At 46.8% G+C, this 20536-nt stretch overlaps 1 protein-coding gene across 1 annotated transcript in view; it reads right to left on the bottom strand.

Moving 5' to 3' along the window:
- The window catches only part of VSIG2 (V-set and immunoglobulin domain containing 2), a 239734-nt gene that overhangs the window by 192992 nt on the left and 26206 nt on the right, over nt 1–20536 (bottom strand). The window lies entirely within an intron of this gene.

Genomic DNA, 20536 nt, shown 5'->3' with positions numbered 1-20536 from the left:
CCAAACACTTTCAAATGTGCCCAGGGGTTTGCTTGACCCCTTGCAGGACCACTTCGACTTCACTTCACAATTCCTTTTTTTGTAACATTTGCCACCTCTCAGTTGGATACCTAAAAGAGACTTTCCAATGAGCACCCATGTGGTGCCAGACCACTCTGTCTATGATATTGTATCTTGGCTTCAAAGTCCAAACACTCATCTGCTATTTAATCATGTTCACACCGCTTGCCACATATGCTTCATACACTGTTCTCTTCAGTTTCCACTATACAACGTTGCTTGCAATCTTGGCTTCAACATAGACAGGCTTGGAATCAATCTCCCCAACTCACCGGCTGTGCTGACTTCTCTAGTGCTGCTTTGTTGTAGGAGCCATGGACAGTAACACGACAGCAAACAATCCTCCTGCCTTGATTATCGATGCAGGAGAGCCCCGGGTACCTGTGACACAATACAGGTTTCTTCAGCTTTGATTCCCGGTCTTACGATTCTTATTCTTGAACGTTCATGAAAGTAACAGTCTTTCGCTGAAAAGGTCAAGAGCACTTCCGTCTTCGGTCTTGCCATCCTCCTCCTTCTATTAAACTGCCACCTTGGAACTGCTGCTTCCTTGTGTGCTTTGCTTTGCTCAGAGTGTGCTTTTGTGGTCCGTCTTTTATCCGTGTGGGGAAGTGATGGATGTCAGGTGTGTGTAATGATCAGTAATTGCCTGACCATGCCTGGCCATTGTATTTGGACATGTCAGGTAAACAGCTCGGGTGTCAGTCCATTTTCTCTCACAGCAAGCTGTCTGTGAGAAAGTGTTTGTGTTGGAAAAGGGGGGGGTGGGTTCCTAAGTATCCTACCTGGTAGGTTGGGGTGAAGGTATTACAGGGAAGGCGATACCGCATCTCACTATCTGGTGTCCCACTCCCAGAGGACCCCTCATCCAAGTAATCCTCCCGTACTGATCCAGCCTTAGGAACTGGATCCAAAATCAATGGCCATGTCCTGGCCATCTGGATGACAGATTCCCGGGGACTGGTAGGTGAGACACCTTCAGGTTTCTCACACTGCCCCCTCCACTACAAACCCTCTAATAACTAACTATATCCCCTGAGAAAGGCCCCACAACCAAAGGTGCTACACTACACAAAATGTCCCTCAGAAAGCTATGCCATTCTCGGCATCCAAACCTTTTTGCCCCTCCAAGCCGCTCTTGATGAAACCCTCAATAGAGGTCGCCTACACCTCCTCATGCCCATATCTACTTCCTCACCTTCAAACCTACCATGCCCGCCACTCAATTGCAGGCCGATACCCACACAACTAAGCTGTCAGTGATCACCATGACCCTCAGGCCAATACTAGGTCTAGCTAGATGTACCCACTTTTGCATGTGATCCTTACACAACCCCCACTCTGAACCCTCCCCCTCTTCTCTCCCCATTGACACCTCCAAGCATAATGCCAGACTAAGGTCCCACACTGAATACATTCACTCCCCTGTCCCACTAGCCAAATGTATACTCCCCCTCCCCAGATGCATATCCTCTATCAAACAACCACATTCCACAGCCTCAAACAACATCATAGGCACCAAGAAAATAACCCTAGACAACATTGGCAGGGCACCCCCTGTTCACTGCACCCAACAAAGCCCATACCAACACATCTAACCCAAGACAACCCCCATCTAAGCCAACAGCACCCCTGACTTGCACACTAGTTAACACAAGATCCATCCAGGCTCACCCCTTGGACATCCACAGCCTCATTAGAGCCAATAACCTGGACCTACTAGCAGTCACAGAGACTTGGCTCCATGCTGCTTCTGGCTCTGCCTTGTCCATTGCACGACTCCTGGCTTTTCCATCCTCCGGAGCGACAGAACTGACTCTATAGGAGGGGGAGTGGCTTCAATATTTAGAGACTCTCTGCCCCTTAGACAAACCCACCCAGCCTTACCTACCCACTGTGATATACTCACAGCCAAATTGCCACTCTCAGAAAACAACACAATCACGTTCCACTTAGTATACCGCCCTCCAGGAATGTTACTCTCCTTTGAGAGTTACTCTCCACCCAAAACACTAACATTGAACCTATCTCAAAATATATCCTCCTTGGAGATGTCAACCTAGGACTCAATTACCCCACTGACCAAAATGCCACCTGCCTAGCTAACTCACTTAGTGCTCTAAGTTTCAGCCACTGTGTGGCTATTCCTACCCACTCCAAAGGTTGCACTTTGGACTGGAATTCTGATCTTAACTGCAATATCTCCATCCTCCCGAATTGGCCAGTTCCTTGCCTCCCACCATGGCATGAAGTTCTCGCAAGCTAACGAAAGCCAACATCACACCCCTCTTTGACTACAAAATGAAACTCCATTTGACTCAGCTCCAGACCTCCTAGCGGAACTCTATGCAGCAACTTTGCCCAAAGCAGTAGATAAAGTAGCCCCCCTGGCCCTACGCAGATCTAAACCTCCTCCCACCTCAATGCGTGGTTCACAACCAACCTCCAAGAACTATGCACCAAGAAATGCACTGCTGAATCTAATTGGAGGAATGCTCCTCCCAACACTAAAAAGCAACGATTCACAACTGCTGAGAAAACCTAAAAACGGGCCATCCTTCAGGCCAAATCATCCCCCGACAGCACTAGGATCAACAACGCCAAAGCCAACACTCGCAAGGTTTTCTCTATTCTCAGGGAGTTAGAATCCCCCACCACCACACCCCCCAACCTCTCTAAAGGTGAAAGGTAGTGCACGGCTATTAAAAACACCTAACTCAAAAAACAATTGCCACCCTCCAAGCAACAATCAATGCCAAGCAAGCATCCATTCACCACAACCGACTCACTCCTCCCCACAATGACAGCTGAAGCTAACAGATCACCCCCCATTCCACTTCAACATGGTCACCCAAGTGGACGTCTCCAGTATCCTGAAAGGGCTTAAACCATCTAGATCCAAAGGGTACACCTGTCCAGCTGCCCTTATCAAAGACTGCACTGACTTCCTAACCCCCTTTATCACTAAATTCATTAATGCGTTGTTCTCATGCTGCAGCGTTCCAGAATCCCTCAAAGAAGCCTGGGTTCTACCACTGCTCAAAAAATGCACCCTAGACCAAGCTACATCTACAAATCACAGACCCATCACCAGCGTCCCATTCCTCCTCAAAATACTAGATAGAGCAGCTTACCTGCAAATCCAACAATACCTAGAAACCCACCACATCCTGGGACTGCGACAATCTGGTTCCGGCCTGGCCATGGCACTGAATCGGCCTTTCTCAACCTAAAGAACCAGCTTGATGAGATTAGAGACAGACGCAAACCTGCCCTTCTCTTGCTCCTGGATCTCTCAGCTGTGTTTGAGCGAGTCGGCCACAAGATCCTATGCCAACACCTCACCTCGACAGCCAACTTCTCGCCGGAAGCTACAGACTGGGTCACCTCATTCCTGAAATGCAGGACCATGAAAGTCTTCACTAACGTTTGCGCCCCGCTCACACCTATCTCCTGTGGCATCCCCTAAGGATCCTGCATATCACCAACTCTCTACAATATGTTTACAAAACCGCCGTTCAACCTTTTAGACTCTATAGGCATCTCCTACACTAACTATGTTGACGATACACAAATCCTCCTCCTGCTCTCAGGCAATCATGACACTGACTCCACCACCTTAAACTCAGTCTACCAATCCATCCAGAACTGGATGGCCACACACCAACTATGCCTCAATGACGACAAGAAGGAAATCTTACTTGTTGGCTCACCTAACCTTTAAAAAAAACTTTACTCCTGGAACAGTTCCTTCTCCATTGAAGCACTCCACTTGTGTATAAGCGCTGTATAAATAAACAATTACAATTGCAATTAATGTGTTCACTATCCCTGCCTCCTCTTCAATCAAAATACTGGGTGTATACCTAGATGCATCACTCATCTTCAATCTCCAAGTGAACGCTATTGCGTACAAGTTAACGCTATTGCGTCCTCAGCAGCATACACCTCCAAACTCATTAACGTCTCTAGACCGTTCTTATCCCCTGATAGCTGTCTATCGCATGAGCAATCTTTGACTCACGACTTGACTACTGAAATGTACTATTCGCAGGGACATCCACCCATAACATACAGAAAATGCAAGTCATTCAGAACAATGCTCTACCCGCTGCCCTCAAAATCTTGAGGCAAGCACCCATCACTGAGGCAACAACAAAGTCCCACTGGGTATCCATACGAGACAGAATTGCCTTCAAAACTCTACCAATCACTCACAGATTCCTGTCAAACTCACCTTACCTTGCAACGAAATTTGCCATACCTTAATCAGGGAGACCAAGGAGAAAGGCCTACACCAACCGCCTGCCTACGCTGAAATTCAGACTATCTAAAGCAGGGGGGTCCGGCTTCCTTGCCATCGCCACCAAATTCTGCAATGACCTCCCACACAACTTGCATTCTGAACAATCCTACCGGGCCTTTCTGGAAACGCCTGAAAACCTGGCCTTTCAAGGAAGAATGTATCAAATCAGCATCCCTTCGGTGTCTAACCATTCCCTCCTTCCCCCTAACCCTACCCTGTCTGTGCAACTTGACTCGACTGCAAATTGTCTCTCTCTAACTGAATCTGATCTCAAGCTGTATCGGGGAACGTACTTGACCTCTCAGCAACTTGATGCCCATGGGTTTAGTGCGCTATACAAATGTAAAAATAAATAAATAAATATGGCGCTGAAAGCCCAAAATTGAGAATAACTTTCTGAGATGCTTATGTGCAAATGCAATTCACAAATATTTGCTTAGGAGGTCTCAGAGAAGCTCCACTTCAAGGCTTTGTAAATCAGGTGTAAGGTAGCAGGAGCGAATTAGAGATGCTAAGGCAGCAGTCTGCAACCTTGGGCTCTCCAGATGTTTTGGACTACAAGTCCCATAACCCCCTACCGTTCACTTTTCTGGCTAGGTCTGATGGGAGTTGTAGTCCATCACATCTACAGATCAAAGGTTGCAGACCCCTGTGCTAAGGGCATCTCCTGAATTAGCTGCAGTTAAAATCTTGGTGAGCCATACAAAGATACTCTAAAGTTCGAATTGTTATGAAAAAATTCAGTTCTCAAACTGTCACGTACAAACACGGGGTCCTCACATCCATTTGTGGGATGTAGGTACATGAAAATTACAGTTACCGCCGTCACTGTACATGACTCCTGAAGAGCTCAATTTGACCTTAGATTCAAAAAGGAAAATAATCTTGTTGCAATTTTACAGAGGCCACTACACATAAGAGTCTCCTGGGAGCCTTCATTTCTTGGCCCCAGCTGTAAGGGCTAGTTTTGGAAATTGCTATTGATGCTATAGTTTTCTAATGGCCCTTTTAATGGAAGCTGATTAAGACAGACATTTATTATCACCTTATGTTTACTGCTGCTGGACACAGGCCTTTGAATTCTTGCCTGTGCAGTCAATCACAATATGACAGTCCAAATGAAATCTCACGTAGAGTGCATAGACGTCGACAAACATCCTGCAACACTGTTAATGCCATTCCCTAGGAAAGGAGGTGTACAAACCAGGAAGCTGAGCAAGAAATAGCTTTTAAGAAGGAGGGCCACACCTGCATACATTCAAACATCACTGCAATCACACCCACAGACATGTAATAGGCCAGAGAGGCCACAACACAGCCCCTACACTGTGCCTTAAATCAGAGTCCTATTGTGAAATGAGTTGACCTAAGGGAAACTGATCCTAAGAATCTAGGCTAAAAGGAAGTTAGGCGTGCCCATGACCTTTCTACCCAGGGAGGTCTATTGTGTCATGGGACTTAGGCTATGCCTTTGTTTCTATCATGACCTTGATTCTATGCAAAAGAGAACAGTTACACTATTTATGGTTGTGCTCAGTTAATTTAGCCATGTGCTTCTCTTTCTGGTGGGACACTCAGGGTGCTCCTTGGAATACAGAAGGTGGTTATGCTGAGCTTTGGTGGCTCCCAGCTAATCTGTCCTTGGGCCCAGCTTTTGGGAAATCTGAAGAAGGGATGTAAAGGTTGTCCTAGGGCATATCTACTTCTTTAATGATAGGAAAATCTCCATTTGTTTTGGGGTGCTAATCTGAAATAGGTGCCCTGCATTGCACTGCTTCTCTCTATCTGACGTAAGCCCAACTTCTCTCGTCATAAGCCACACAACTCTGCGTAGAGCCGCTCTGTGGGGGCAACCTCCTCCGGTTCAAAGCACTCTCTGATTGCACATGTTGCTGGTGTTTCTTGATTGGCGTGGAGGTCCATAGGCGTGAGTCCTTCTGCAATATTATTGTGCTGCTATTATGGCTGTTTAGCAATTATTGTGGTGGGTAGAACTGTGGTGTAAACCCTGTCCCTGTCTGTTTTTTTATTTAAGGTTTCAGCACCTTAACCATGGCTTTAATGTACCCCTAGGAAGAGTTGGGTGCCCAGACGCATAATAGTAGAGTTTGTAACCCACTAGGATCCACTCCTTAGAGATCGGGGTCCAAATACATGTTAAAAAGAACTTGAGGATGACCTGGGGCGATAGAGGACTTTTGGCTTATAGGATGGTCAGAATGAGTCCAAGGAGGATGAGCCACAGTGCAAACAATAACAATTTGATGGGTTTGCACACAGTTGAATTCAGTGCTATACAGAGAGAAACAGACCATAGAAGATGAATAGCAAGATATTCACAACTAGACAATTATCAGAATAGCCATTTGTCGTGGGTACTGTATATCTGTGTAAAGTGTCATAGAATGGCACACGATTTGACATCAAAAGGACATTTCTTTATCAGAATTGTATGTGACTGCTAGGAAAGCAAGGGAAGCAGTTTCCCCAGCTAACAGCTGTCGCCTGAACCTGATGGAGGACAAGGACTCAAGAACTCAGGCACTTATGCACCTTTGTGAAAGTCGGTTCCAGAAGAGGGCGTGGCCCTGCATCCTTAAAAACATTTGGGCATTGAAAAGTTTCACACTAGACTACAAACCATGTTTCTTTTGTAGCAGGTGTTCAAGGTTCACTTTGTTGCAAAACTAATTGAATAGATGGATATCAGAACAGGAAAACTTATATGCCCCACAGACAGGATCGTCGTCGCTGCACGGGACGGATATGTCTCCTCGTGTCATGATGAGTGACGTTCTTGGAGCCGAGGCATAGAGTATGCATGCTGTTATGGCTCAATCTACGGTAACACAGAGAACGGTGTTAGGAGAATTAGTGCCACTGAGGAGGAGAATCCTCTCTTAGTTTACCCAAAACACACATGCAGGCTGTCCCTACAATGAAGAACACCCTGCCCCTATTCCGTGGGTCTCCCGGAGATCAGTGGTGGACCGCCTATCTAAAAGGGATAGCGAGGAGACTCTCCCTAACCAACAAAGAAGCACATATACCTATAACGCTATATGTGATTAAAAAAAAGTCATATACAAGTCTAAAGTTGTTACATCAAGGCAGTGTACTTTAGATAATGCCTCTTTCGTCTGTGACTAGGTACTATTACTAGGAATTTCTATCTATGATTTAATCACCACATGGTATAGTAATCAATCCTGTCGTATCGGTACTTGTACTGATCATACTAAAACAATGAACCCTCACTGGAGGGAATCTAGAGGCAATAAGCCTGTCTAGACATAGGAGTAATTTTAAACGTGCACTGGTTGCTTGGTTTAGGCATCGGTATGCACATGAGCAAGCTCATGTGTCAGTGGGTCAACCGGTTTCCATGTCTGTATTGGGTGGGGTCATCTTCTTCAGGACCAGATATTCTGAATGTAGGTGTTACTCCTTCTGTGAACCATAAACTGAGATCCAAAAGGCACCTCCGTATCCTAGAGGAAAACACAAGAATGGATCAGAGGAGGGATTCTACCCTCTGTGAGGCACTTATAGGCAATAGTAACAAAGTGCTGAAAGTGTACACATGTGATAACCCAAAGCCAAATGGGGGTGCCAAAGATACGAGGACCCCCGTGTGGGTCCTTATGTGGTACCGGACCTAGAAACGAAAAGGGAGGGGTGGTGTAGGAGAAAGGACACGCAGTGGTAAACCAGAGTTTTTGGATCAGGTTAGGATCATGTAGTTGCAAAAACGTCCATCTGGTGGTTAGAGCCATGCAAGGTGGTGTCTACGGATACATGGAATTAAACATACCCAAGTGGAGACCTCTATACTAGGTACTCGTCTAGGACTATGCATATTTTCAGGGGCTGAATTTCCATCAGCTCCTTGCCATATCATCTGTGTGTACAGGACTGCATAAAGAATATATATATTAGACATGGCTGCTCAATTGAATGAATGAGAAAAAGTTTGAAAACAGTGTCTTCCTGCTTACCTCATCAGAGGTGAGCGTGCAATGAGAGAAGTATGAGTCAGCCTCATTAAGCACCGGGTACATGCGAGCTCTGTACGAACCGCAAGTGAAGTCCTGTAAGCAGAAGACAGACAGGCCAACAACTATTCTGTTGGTGCAGTATCCAACAGAGTAACCCCCACCTTTCCCCAAAGGCATCGGGGGACCTCCTCTGTGGGAGGGCAATCACTTGATCGGCTTACCTACTGTTTGAGTGCTGCAGGTGTATGAGGTGGCTTGCACAGCGTCGGATCAACCAGGCGTTGTGGTGGTGGCTTCCGTGTATGTCACGGAAAGCGACCTAATGAACGCTTAGTGATCCGCCCGCCATCTTGGAGTGGGATAGTTGGCGCACATGCGCGTGGTGCATGTGCGGTGCCAGTAGTTCTAATCGCTGTTTGTGGATACACCGGTGTTATATGTTATCCTAGAAAGGGATTGCCACAGTCCCGGAGCAACGCAGATGTTTTAATATGTGTCTCATGCTTTTGTAGGCTCGGAAGTTCCATATAAGTGGTCCCGCACATAGCCTACACAAATCTGAGGGCTGACCCTACCAACGACATGTCATCTATCATGTTTTTGGGTGTCACGTTCTGTGTATCATGTGCTGTCCCCGACTATGGGGCAAAGAACGGCATCAAACGGGCGAGAAGACCATGTATGTGTGCTTTAACTGGCCGGAGGTGGCACAAGCTCCTATGTGTAAGAGCTCGGTAAAGGCATGGACAACTCAAACATCATTCTAAATGATTCACGAACTGGGTAGTTGGGGTTCACTGACTTGAGGATCGTTCAGCTGGCCATTAAGGTGATCAAGAAATAATATAATAATTATGATAAACAGTGTGTAAAAAGCTCTGTAACACTGCTAGTTCATTCCACTGGATTTGTTAATTTAGGCCAGTATGGTGTGTATTGAGCCTAAAAATCCAATTCTGCTCCCTTTTGAGTAGAACATTGTGGAAGTTGCCACCTCTTCTCGGTAAACGAGGAAGTGTATACGGGTTCGATCCTTGAAGGGAAGGCACTAGGGCCCTAAGGTAAGTTCTCGCCAAAGCATCACCCGCACTTACATTTACATATTTGATTTCGTTTTTGCTCTCCCTTTACCGGCTCACACTGCTTTGTAGTAGCCTTAGAGTATATATCAGCCGGTGAGAATGTTTGCCCTAATCTGCTGCTTGGACTTGACATCAGGACATTTGGTCATTGAGGTAGGACATCTGAGGTTGGAAGGCATTCATGAACATGAACTCTTTAGCCTTCTGAGAAATCTTATAAGTCTTCTTTGGGCTTGAGGTGGAGGGGGAGACTTTTCAAGAAGGATGTCCATTGTAAATTGAGAGATCTCCAGCAAAACCGTTTGTAGCTCGTTCGTGGGATGGCTGGTAGGTTCAGCGAGAGTGACTTAGACGCATCCACACTACATAAGCTTAGACTACGTTGAAGAAGTATTATGGTGCTGTTCCCTTTTGTGCATTGTGTGTTAGGCAAAGAGATTTAAATGTGATCTTTCCATAATTGGGAACAAATACAGTCGCTACAATTCCAGAAGCTCAGTACGAGGTGATGTAGACAGCATAATCATTGGGACGTTGGCATTTGCTATTGACCTTTGCTGAGCACCATGTGTACAGGGCATTGAGTAGCCTAGGTGTCAGGTGACTACCACATGGGCCAAACATACATGATCAGACATTTTTAATCAGAGCAAAGTCTATTTACGGCGTGGTCGTCCAATAAACTTAATGTAGTTTCTCTGACTTCAGGAATGGATAGCAAGGGCAGGTTAGCATGGGGGTATCAGTGATGGGGGCATGTAAAAGGGACAGTACGTAGACTTGTAAGCCCCACTAGGTGGATCGCTATTTTTGACATGTTAATGCAAGGTTTGTTTCAGTTCATATTGATAACTCTGCGTTCCTTCCCTCCTAACGCTTAAGATGTAGCTGAGTGTCACTAGCTTACATCAGAATATGATGTTATGCAATTTGATGATGCAAGCCACGTGGACCATGTGTATGTTGAAGAAGATCAACGATAGTGGTGATCCTTACTGCAGTCTAATGGTGATATCTGTTTTTTGTGGGTGAAAGACAGAGGTACTGAGCGTAACCTGTTTAGTTCACTTAACCAGAAAAGAAGGAGATAAACAAATCGCTGGCCTTCCCTCTCATCACAGCTAGGTAAGCAAGGCTGTTTAGGAGCAGCTTGTGGCTAATAGTGGCTGAGGTGGGCAAGATTTGGGAGGGCATATGTATTCGGGAACTATCAGTCAATTGGCATGGGCAGGTATGGGAGTGTGGGACTGGCAATCACTTAAAATGTGATTAGATTCCAGACGGTTGCAAGGAGTCTGGTAACACTGAGTTCAGGAACCTAGGCAACTCACACGAGGCACATGGACTGCTTCCTGGCCAACCTGTGATGCAAGTGATCATTTTGATGCTGGACATGACATTGCAGACTAGCCTAAAGTAACAGCTCAATGATTGATAATGGGCAACGTGCTCGCCTTGGAAGCAAGAGGACAGGGAGCAACACAGGTTCGATCTGGGGTCCGCGCTCAGAAAACTCTGGGTATTAAGCTCGTTATAAATTACCTATCATATCATATCAAAGACTCAGCATCCGAACCTTTGATGAGGGCTGTTATCCCTCTGGACCAACATTTCCAAAAAAGTGTAATTCACAAGAGCTTCCACAAAACGTGGTCATCACAATAGACTGCAAGAAGAAGGAATTGCAACTACATCACAAAAGAGAGTCCAATTATTTGTTAAGCCTGAGTTTTAATGGATGAAGACATGAGAAATCTTCCAAAGGCAGTGCTAAATAACCCCTTTTGTTTAAGAGCTTTGAACGCAATCCATTAAGTCTGACTTACTGAACCCTCATGAGCTGGGAAATGGATGATCATGGGGTCAGCCCAACCGACAGCTACACTCCTTCAATACGAAGTAGCATAAGGTGTGCAAGGATGAATGCTGGTCTATGTGCGTGCAGACCCGTTTCTCTAACTCCCGTTATACATTGTTCTTATGCGGTAAATTACAGAAAGCTTACCCTTTTGAAACATAGTGAAGAAGATATTAATATATAAATGCGTTTACAGAATGCCTGTGACCCTCATTACAAGTTTCCCGGTATCCCGCGGGTAATAACGGCAGGATACTTGGAAACTGCCCTACTGTTAGCAGTGCCTGATACCCTGGTAATGCCGAGATATTCCAGGTGCCGGCAATGGTGGGAAATCCCCATTCCATGGATTCCCGTAGGTCTCCATGGCGGGGATTGCCGGAATTACCGGCACTGGTATTACCAGCTGCACCGGTATTAGCAGTTCCAGTAATTGTGGCATTTATTTGCCAGTGGGGGCCTAACTTACCTCCAGATTTTCTCCCCACCAGAAAACGTGTGGTTCCCTGGTGCGGTAAAAGTGCCAGTAACGGGTTTTACTGCACCAGGGAAATTGTAAAGATCCCCCTAAGGCTAAGAACACAGGGGAGCTCATTTTCAATGAGCTGTAAGGTATATTACACGTGTAAAAGTCTTTAATAATACTTGTATGCGTGTGATTTACTTGACGGCGCATTTTCAACCATTTGTATGGCGGAGAGGAGGATGGCATGCAACTTGTGTTTTCCGCCGCCTCCCTCCGTCTCGGCTACACAAAAGCCCCAGCATTCATGCTGGTGTAAATATTGGGGATCCCCATGGAGCAAACAAGTCAAGGAAGGGATCTCTTAAATATCTGTTATACACATTCAGGATATTCTGTTTGGTTAAATAAATTGGTCTTTTGAACAGTTAAAAACAAAGTGCAATTACTAGACATCCTAAAACTGCCATTTCATTAAAAAAAAAACATTAATTATTCTAAAAAAAAATTTCATTCAAAATACCAGTGCATTATTGAGCATGACTCCCCACAACAACCTCAAAAGTCCAAAACATTGGGCCTCATTACAAGTCCGGCGGGTTGCTGCCGGTGCTACCGGCGGGTTGCTGCCGTGCTTGCAATATTTACCGGCGCCTGGCTCGCCTGAACTACAGGGGGATTATGACCCCGGCGTTCCAGGAAGTCAGGCGCCGGTAAATGTTAATCCCCATTCCCATTGAGTCCCATAGGACTCCATGGGACTGGGGACCACGGAAGTACTGGCACCGTTAATAACGGTGCCGGTGCTTCCGTGAAATTCTGCGGGTGGGTGCCGTTCTGCCTGCCAGGTCTGACCCTGGTGGGCGGGACGGCACCCACCTGCAGAGTTGTACTATGCCGGTCCGGTAACAACGGTACTGGTAGACTTACCGGCACCATTGTTAACGGACCGGCATGGTCGTAATGAGGCCCATTATGTCTATACTACATCAAAACCATATGTACAAAACAAGAAACAAAACGAAATGCACATGCATAGACCATTCACACATAGCAATACACAGAAAGTTAATTGTTTATATATTCCCGACACATACAATTTCATCGTGCGTTTTATACGTTAAATGCCATCTCGAGTTTCTACTATATCAGCGTGTTTGAGGAAGGTGTGGGGGTCATGTTTAATAATGCAAATGAATTTTGAATTTAAAATATTTGGAATAAATTGCTCTTTTGAACAGTAAAAAACGAACAGCATATGCTGAATGCGTATGACAGATATTTGTTTAAAGACATTTGGGAGGACCTCTTATCGTGTGGGGATCCCGCCGGCTTTATGCGCCCGCATAAAGTAGTCGGATTCCATAGGGATCCATTGTAAATGCTCCCCGCCACCAAATTAGGCTCTTGAGCAAAATGAGCTCTAGCGTCGTTCTGCTTATCACTCTGCTCTCTCTGCGTCAATATTTAGGTGCCTAAGGGGCTAATTCATAGAATTCAGCGCACAAGTGGCGCACGCGGCTGGCGCACAGTGTGCGCGTGCGAATCCCTGCGCCAGCCGCGTGCGCCAAAACCCATTTCCGTGCACAGCGTATTCATGGATTCCAGCCACCAAAACCAGCCGTGGCGCACAGTGGCGCAGCGACCTTGCAGCAGTGCCAGTTACGCCCCCAAGAACGCCTTCCGCGCAGGGAAAAGCCATCAAAATCCCCAATCCAGCGCAAAGGGCTGCGCTAACCCTGTACCAGCACGGCAAGCGGGCTACGTATATTTCAGGGGTTCACGTGAAGTTTCTCACGCGATCGGTCCTGGGGGAGCGGGCTACGTGTATTTCAGGGGTTCGCGTGAACTTTTTCACGCAATCGGGCCTGGGGGAGCGGGCTACGTGTATTTCAGGGGTTCGCGTGAAGTTTCTCACGCGATCGGGCCTGGGGGAGCGGGCTACGTGTATTTCAGGGGTGCGTGAGAAGTTCCACACTCGATTGGCCTGGCCGCGTGTATTTCAGGGGTGCGCGGGAAGTTCCACACGCGATTGGCCTGGCCGCGTGTATTTCAGGGGTGCGTGGGAAGTTCCACACGCGATTGGCCTGGGCGCGTGTATTCCAGGGGTGCGCGGGAAGTTCCACACGCGATTGTGCTGCGTGCGGGTATTAGGGGTGCGCGCAAAGTTTCACACGCGATTGGGCTGCGTGCGGGTATTACAGGGGTGCGCACGAAGTTTTACACGCGATTTCAGCAGGGTACGTGTATTTCAGGGGTGCCGGGGAGTCCTACATGTGATTTGCCAGTGTGGGTCCTCCCAGGTGTTCCCTGTACACCCTCCACGGCCCCTGCAGGCAGCCCACACCACAGGGGACTACCCTGCATCCCTGGTCATGTCCCGCAGGCAGCCCACCCAACATGGGCATGCCCCCCAGCAAAAGCACATGTCTCCTTGCACCAATGATCACCAACTCATGTCCCCTTGCACCCCCACCCCCAGCATTGCGGGGCACCTGCCAGCAGGCCCCTACCCATGTCTCCCAGTAGCCCCACCCCCCCAGTCACCAGGGGCAGCCTCCACCAGGCCCCCACCCATGTCTCCCAGCACTCCCACCCCCCCAGTCACCAGGGGCAGCCTCCACCAGGCCCCCACCCATGTCTCCCAGCACCCCCACCCCCCAGTCACCAGGGGCACCTGCCAGCAGGCCCCCACCCATGACCAACTCATGTTCCCCACCACCCCCACCCCCCAGCACTGTGGGGCACCTGCCAGCAGGCCCCCACCCATGTCCAACTCATGTTCCCCACCACCCCCACCCCCCAGCACTGTGGGGCACCTGCCAGCAGGCCCCCACTCATGTCCCCTATCACCCACACCCCCCAGCCACCATGGGCAGCCTCCACCAGGTCCTCACAATCCCCAACACACATGCACGTCTGCGTGTAATACGAGGAAAGGGCCATGCGCGTAAGCGCGCGTGGAAACTGCACGTCCGCGTGTAATATGAGGAAAGGGCCTATGCGCGTAAGTGACGTGACGCGCGCAGGTGTTTCCCTCATTGCACGTGATGACAGAACACACGTGGATTTCCACCAATCGCGTGAGAAAGTTCACGCGAACCCCTGAAATACACGTAGCCCGCTCCCCCAGGCCCGATCGCGTGAGAAACTTCACGCGATCCCCTGAAATACACGTAGCCCGCTCCCCCAGGCCCGATCGCGTGAGTAAGTTCACGCGAACCCCCGAAATACACGTGCCCCGCAAGCACAATTACTGTATGTTGCCACTTTTGTAATGCGCAGGGACGCTACCGCCTGCCTTCGTGTGGCGGACGTGTATCGGCTTGTGCGTGTCTTTCGCTGTGCGTGGCTTTGCCCTATTCGGTTCCATGAATACGTGTGGTTCGGATGCGTGTGGGCGTTCCGTCTGCTTCCCTGCAGTACATCCCCAGTTACGCCCTTGTTTTCGCAAGTTGTTCCCCATTCCGCACGTTACGCCCCGTGTTCCACCCACTTTCTAGTGTATGCGCAGAGGTTGTGCGCTTTCACTGTGCGCATCGCGCACGTCTTTTGGGATGTTGCAGTGACGTGTGCGCCATGCACGGGTTTGACGCACATCCCGTGGTAAACACGCGCAGGGACTTCCATGAATCGCACGCGTGCGCGTGCGCCTGTTTTTTTCCGCTTGCGCCTGCTTGCGCCTGCTTGCGCGAAGATTTTCGGCGCACGTTTGTTCCATGAATCGGCCCCTTAATATCAATGAGCTTAAAGCAGCGTAAAGTGACTGTTGGGTCATGTACACGTCGTGCCACTCAAATGAACTTGCAGTTCTTTTTTGAGGGAGGTGTATCCTGACAGAGGAAGGAGCACAGGGGACGCTGAAGAGGTGCATGACTATACCGAATGAGCCGGGGGTGGGGAGGGGTGAGGGGGTAAAGGAGCACTAGAGGAGAAAGGAGCAGCAGTTGACAGGGCTCAGGTACTCTAAGGAGAACAAGGGGCACATGGATCACCAACCGTGTGCATGAGAAACAGTAGTGGTGCATTGAACATGAGAGGTGCAAAGAGCATGGGAGAGAAAGGGTGCAGGTGGAGAGAAGGAAATCATGGGAGAGCAAAAAGGAGCACAGGGGTTCATAAGTGCATTTGGAGCACTTAGGGCACAAGGGGCACTGGGGTGGCGAATGGAGAAGGGGGAAAGGAGTGGGAGAAAGATTGCAGGGAGTGCAGAAGGGGAGTGTACCTGGGCACTACAGTTAATAATTAGCTGGGACATTAACAAACTATGTATAGCGCTGACTCCTCTGCAGGGTAGAGAGGAATGTGAGCAAGGCAGGAAGGAGTAAAGGAGATGGTGCAGGATGCTTCTGATTCCCGAAAATGGAATATGTGAACATTAATAAAAGAAATGGAATCAATAGAGGGGGCATCTGTGAAGGGGTTGGGAGTGTGGGGAATAGGGGCGGCAAAGGGGAAAGATGCGCTATTGCCCATAAATAAGGATAACATCTGGGAAAACATGGAAGTAGATTGGTGGAAAAGAGGTTGTGAGGTATCCAGTGGTTTTAATGAAAAAATAATAGAGAATGGTTTTTTAACTAAACAAAAAAATTGAAAAAAGATTGCATTTTTAAAATATATACATATGGGGTGGGGTAAGGGGTTAATATGGGTAGGGACGGGGTTGGGGCTGGGTTATAAGCATAGGGAAATGTGGGCTTGGGAGGCAACCCCAAATAATAAACGTTACAAATTCAGTGAATTTTCGATTTTTTGGTTTCGATAAAAATCATTCTCTGAAATAATTTTCGGTTAATCACATAGAGTCAGTTTGTGAAACCTCATCTTTGGGAATATGTAGGTCAGCACCAGCCCATTGTGATAAAGGTGCAGAGTTAGGGATGGGCAAATAATGACAAGGCAAGAAGAACAGAAGATACGAGTGGGGGGAATGCCGGGACACGTTAACATTTTATCATAGGCTGGGCAGATAATACATATTCGATGTCCAGGCATGTCTAACAGAGCCACAGCTCATTGTGGGGAGGATGCTGTATAGGGGCAGAGAGGTACATGGTGGCAAAGAGGCACATATAGGAGAGGAAGGCGTTTGCAGGGAAGGACCCAGAGTTTGAAATTAAATGAAGGTCAAGGGCCTCATTACAAGTTAGCCAGTGCGGTAATAACTTGCAGGTAACAGTGCTTACTGGCACGTTACTGCACCATCCAACTACAAGTTTGCCAGTGGGGCACCTGATTTACCTCCAGGTAAATAATTGCTGGTATGACCAGCACCAGTATTACTGGTGCCGGAAATACCGACAAATCCCCCCATGCAGTCCAATGGGTCTCCATGGAATGGGGATTTACAACCATTCCCACCGCTTGGAATCCAGCGGCAATACTTACGGACCAAGTGGCAGTAACAGTATGGCTACCCCCAAACTCGGGTCCGGGTCCCGCGAAATGGGAATTATCGGGCCATTCCGACCTTGGAGGGCCCGGTAATTTCCATTCTCGGGACCCGGACCCGGTACGTCCCCATTCCCATTTGAACCCCTATAGGGCTCAAGGGGAATGGGGAGGATGCTAACAACGGTTCCGTTAATAACGGGGCCGTTGTTAGCATCCTGTTCTGCTAGCGGGTGCCGCTCTGCACATCTGGTCTGGCCAGGCGTGCAGAGCGGCCCCGCGAGCAGAACTCAGAATGTTGCAGCAAGGTAACAACGGCGCTGGTAGCACTACCGGCGCCGTTGTTGAATTACCGCAACACTCCTAATGAGGCCCATTGATTTATTAATGCATTGCTTCAATTCACATTACACTTGATTAGAAGAAAAAAGTATAAAAGAAAATTAAATTTAATTAAAAAAAGAATAAACTTGCCAATAGGCCTCACAAATTTCACCAAGGCGACAGTAATGGCCACCTTATATCCTCCGGTGGCTCTGTCAAAAAACACATCTGTTTGCATCCACTATTCTTTGTCCACAAATCTGAGAAAATACTTGAGCCTCAAATCTTGTATGGCATTACAACCAATAATCAAATGTTGTCCAGTTTGGCTTGAGCCTGGCATCTTGTAGAGGTCACAAAACAGATCACCTGGGTGGGTCCCAGATCTAATAGCTTTTATTTCCCCAGTCAGCACAAGATTCAGGCAAAAGCGCACAAATTGCTGACGCCAGTATGGATGTGGAAAGCATGCAAAATATCTCGGTAGCACGTTCACTGGCTTGTAAGTCCAGGAAAGACTACTGTAGAGAGAATACGACTTCATTTCATTTTTTTGATTGTTTCTATCTAATCCTCTCTAAACAGTAATTTCTTTACAGGATGCGGCATGGTTGTCAACAGCTCAGTGCTAATCCCAATCCTATGCAAGATGTCACATGCATAAAGGCAGAATCGTCCAATTTGAGATAGCACATTCATTGCAGACACCTCACTGCTAAAAGATGTGAAAGGAGACCCCATGATAGGCTAAAGCAAAGTCCCATAAAAGATGAAACCCTCCAATGGTACCAGGCCTTCAGTGACACTATACCATGTTTGAACCATAGAGCGGCCATTGGGACGCAAGCAGGCAAACGCAGAGCCCTTTTCCAAATGTGACCTTCAGTTATTGTCCAATTTAGATCTCATGTCAGATATGTAATTTCCTGCCCACATAACAGTGATGGAATATTCTTTTGCTTATAATAATCAATGAGGGGCTTGATGGTGAATCTGCAATGCCTTACGTGTAACCACTTCAACTGGGAGACACCCATTCTGGCTTTTGTTTTGTGTTGTTCAATGATATCAGACTTTCTTGGTTTCACTCTGAAAAACATCCCCAGATTTTTAATTTCAAGTGATGGTTTTACACCTGTACCACCAACGTTCCACATAGATCTATAGGGTTTGTTTGAGTTAGAGGAAAACCTCAGTCTGACCGTTTGATTGGTGTTAATGACCTGTTTGTTTTTCTCAGCGTACAACACTGTACCATTTATTAATCTTTCATGTCCTATCTGTGTATGATCTACTAAGATGATATTGTCCACATAGGTCATATAGGATAGCCTCAAGTTTCCCAGTTTGATTGGTACAAAATCTATAGTTTCCAGGGGTTCAACTAAATAAGCCAGGTAGATGTTGGGTAGGCATGGGGGAAAGCCTTGTCGTAGGCCGCAGACATTTTTAAAGTAATTTATTGATTGACCCTGCCTATTCATTCTCACCTGAATTTGCATGCATACATATCAAGATCTCCAGAGCTCTTCTGGTATGCCCATCCACGCAGTTTGGCCCGTAACCTAACCAAATTAATGGTGCTAAAAGCTTGCGACAGATCTATAGCTGCCATAAAGATTGGCACCTGACCGACAGCGTTAGCTATTTCTTGCAAGCAGTTAACTACAAAGCCATTTATATTGGTGCCCATCCCCCTGTGAAACCCAGTCTGCCTATGATTAAGGATACCAGCTGATGAAATCCTGTTCTCTAGTTCAGCTAGTTACAAAGTGGGAAACATCTTGCTTTCTGGATCAAGCAGGGCTATTGGACGATAAACTAGCGGGTGTATGCAGATCTATCCCCCTTTGATAAATCGGTATGATCACTGATTTCTGCCATGAGCCTGGTATTGCTCTTTCCTGCATTATGTTACAAATAATATGTGCAGCATAGGGGCCCAGAGAAGGGGGGATTTTCAAAATGGAATTGCTCGGACCATTTGGGCCACATTCAGACATATAGCTATAAGAACCACTCTATGGCATAAATTCACCTGCGCAAGTGCATGGAAGAGGTTTGTGAGAAAGGCAAATGTCCCTCTAGCTTGATATAATAATAGATGTAATTGAAATATTTGCTTTGAGGAATTTTAAAGGACATGATACTGTCTTGAGAGGGCTCAAGACAAACAATGTCTATATGCTGGAGGAGTAGTAAACATTTGTTTTAAGCTGGTAGGATAAAATCTGTCAAATGAAGATTGGTTGAGGGCCACAGCAGAAGGAGAGCTACCTAACCTTTGGAAACGAATACACATAGGACTCTGGTCAGGTAAAGTTCCTTGAGGATCAAAGAAGTGTGTGTTCCTAATTCCAGAATCATGAAGTTAATCTTGTTTCTATGTCGGTACGGTTGGCGGCATGGAAAGGCAACCAATACGCAGTTTAGAAATCAAGCAGTTGTGGTAACCAAGTGCCCATAGAATCAGGGATTGGTGCATCCCATCTGGGCTTGCATATTCATGAGATGTAAGATGTGACCCAGAATTCTATGAACTATCGGAATTAAATAAATGAAAACATAAGCTTTTTTTAAGAGCTTTTTTTTAACCGGAAGCAATCATTCATCTGTTGGTGCTCTGTTTGGATCTGAGGAGAAAAACCTAGGAAAGTAAGCACTGATTTGAAAATACTTTTAGATAAGTATCTTTGGTCAGATTTATATTTTAGCATTACGAAAAGTGTAAACTTCAAAACACCTACCAAAAACTTAGGAAAAGCACAAAAATGGGAATTCAATTAGCTGTAGAATCGGTGTTTTTGAATGTGTTGAACTGAATGTGAAGTAAAAATCAGCTCAGCTTGCTGAAAGATTTTTGCAATTTCCTGTTATTTTAGTAAAACTGACCAATATAAAAAACAATAAGGTTTACTCACCTTTATAAAATTGTCTCCACAATATGGTCTCATTTTAACTTCTGTGAATTTTTGACCTGATTTCTGCAGGGAGCAATTACCGCTGCTACATTCAGAAATCGGAGGGTCCCTGCACATTTATGACATATTT

The sequence above is a fragment of the Ambystoma mexicanum genome, chromosome 9 (genome assembly GCF_040938575.1).
Source record: "Ambystoma mexicanum isolate Mex_15411 chromosome 9, UKY_AmexF1_1, whole genome shotgun sequence".
Taxonomy (NCBI): Eukaryota; Metazoa; Chordata; class Amphibia; order Caudata; family Ambystomatidae; genus Ambystoma; species Ambystoma mexicanum.
The sequence above is the reverse complement of the archived record's forward strand: the minus strand, read 5'-3'. Positions and strand labels throughout refer to the sequence as shown.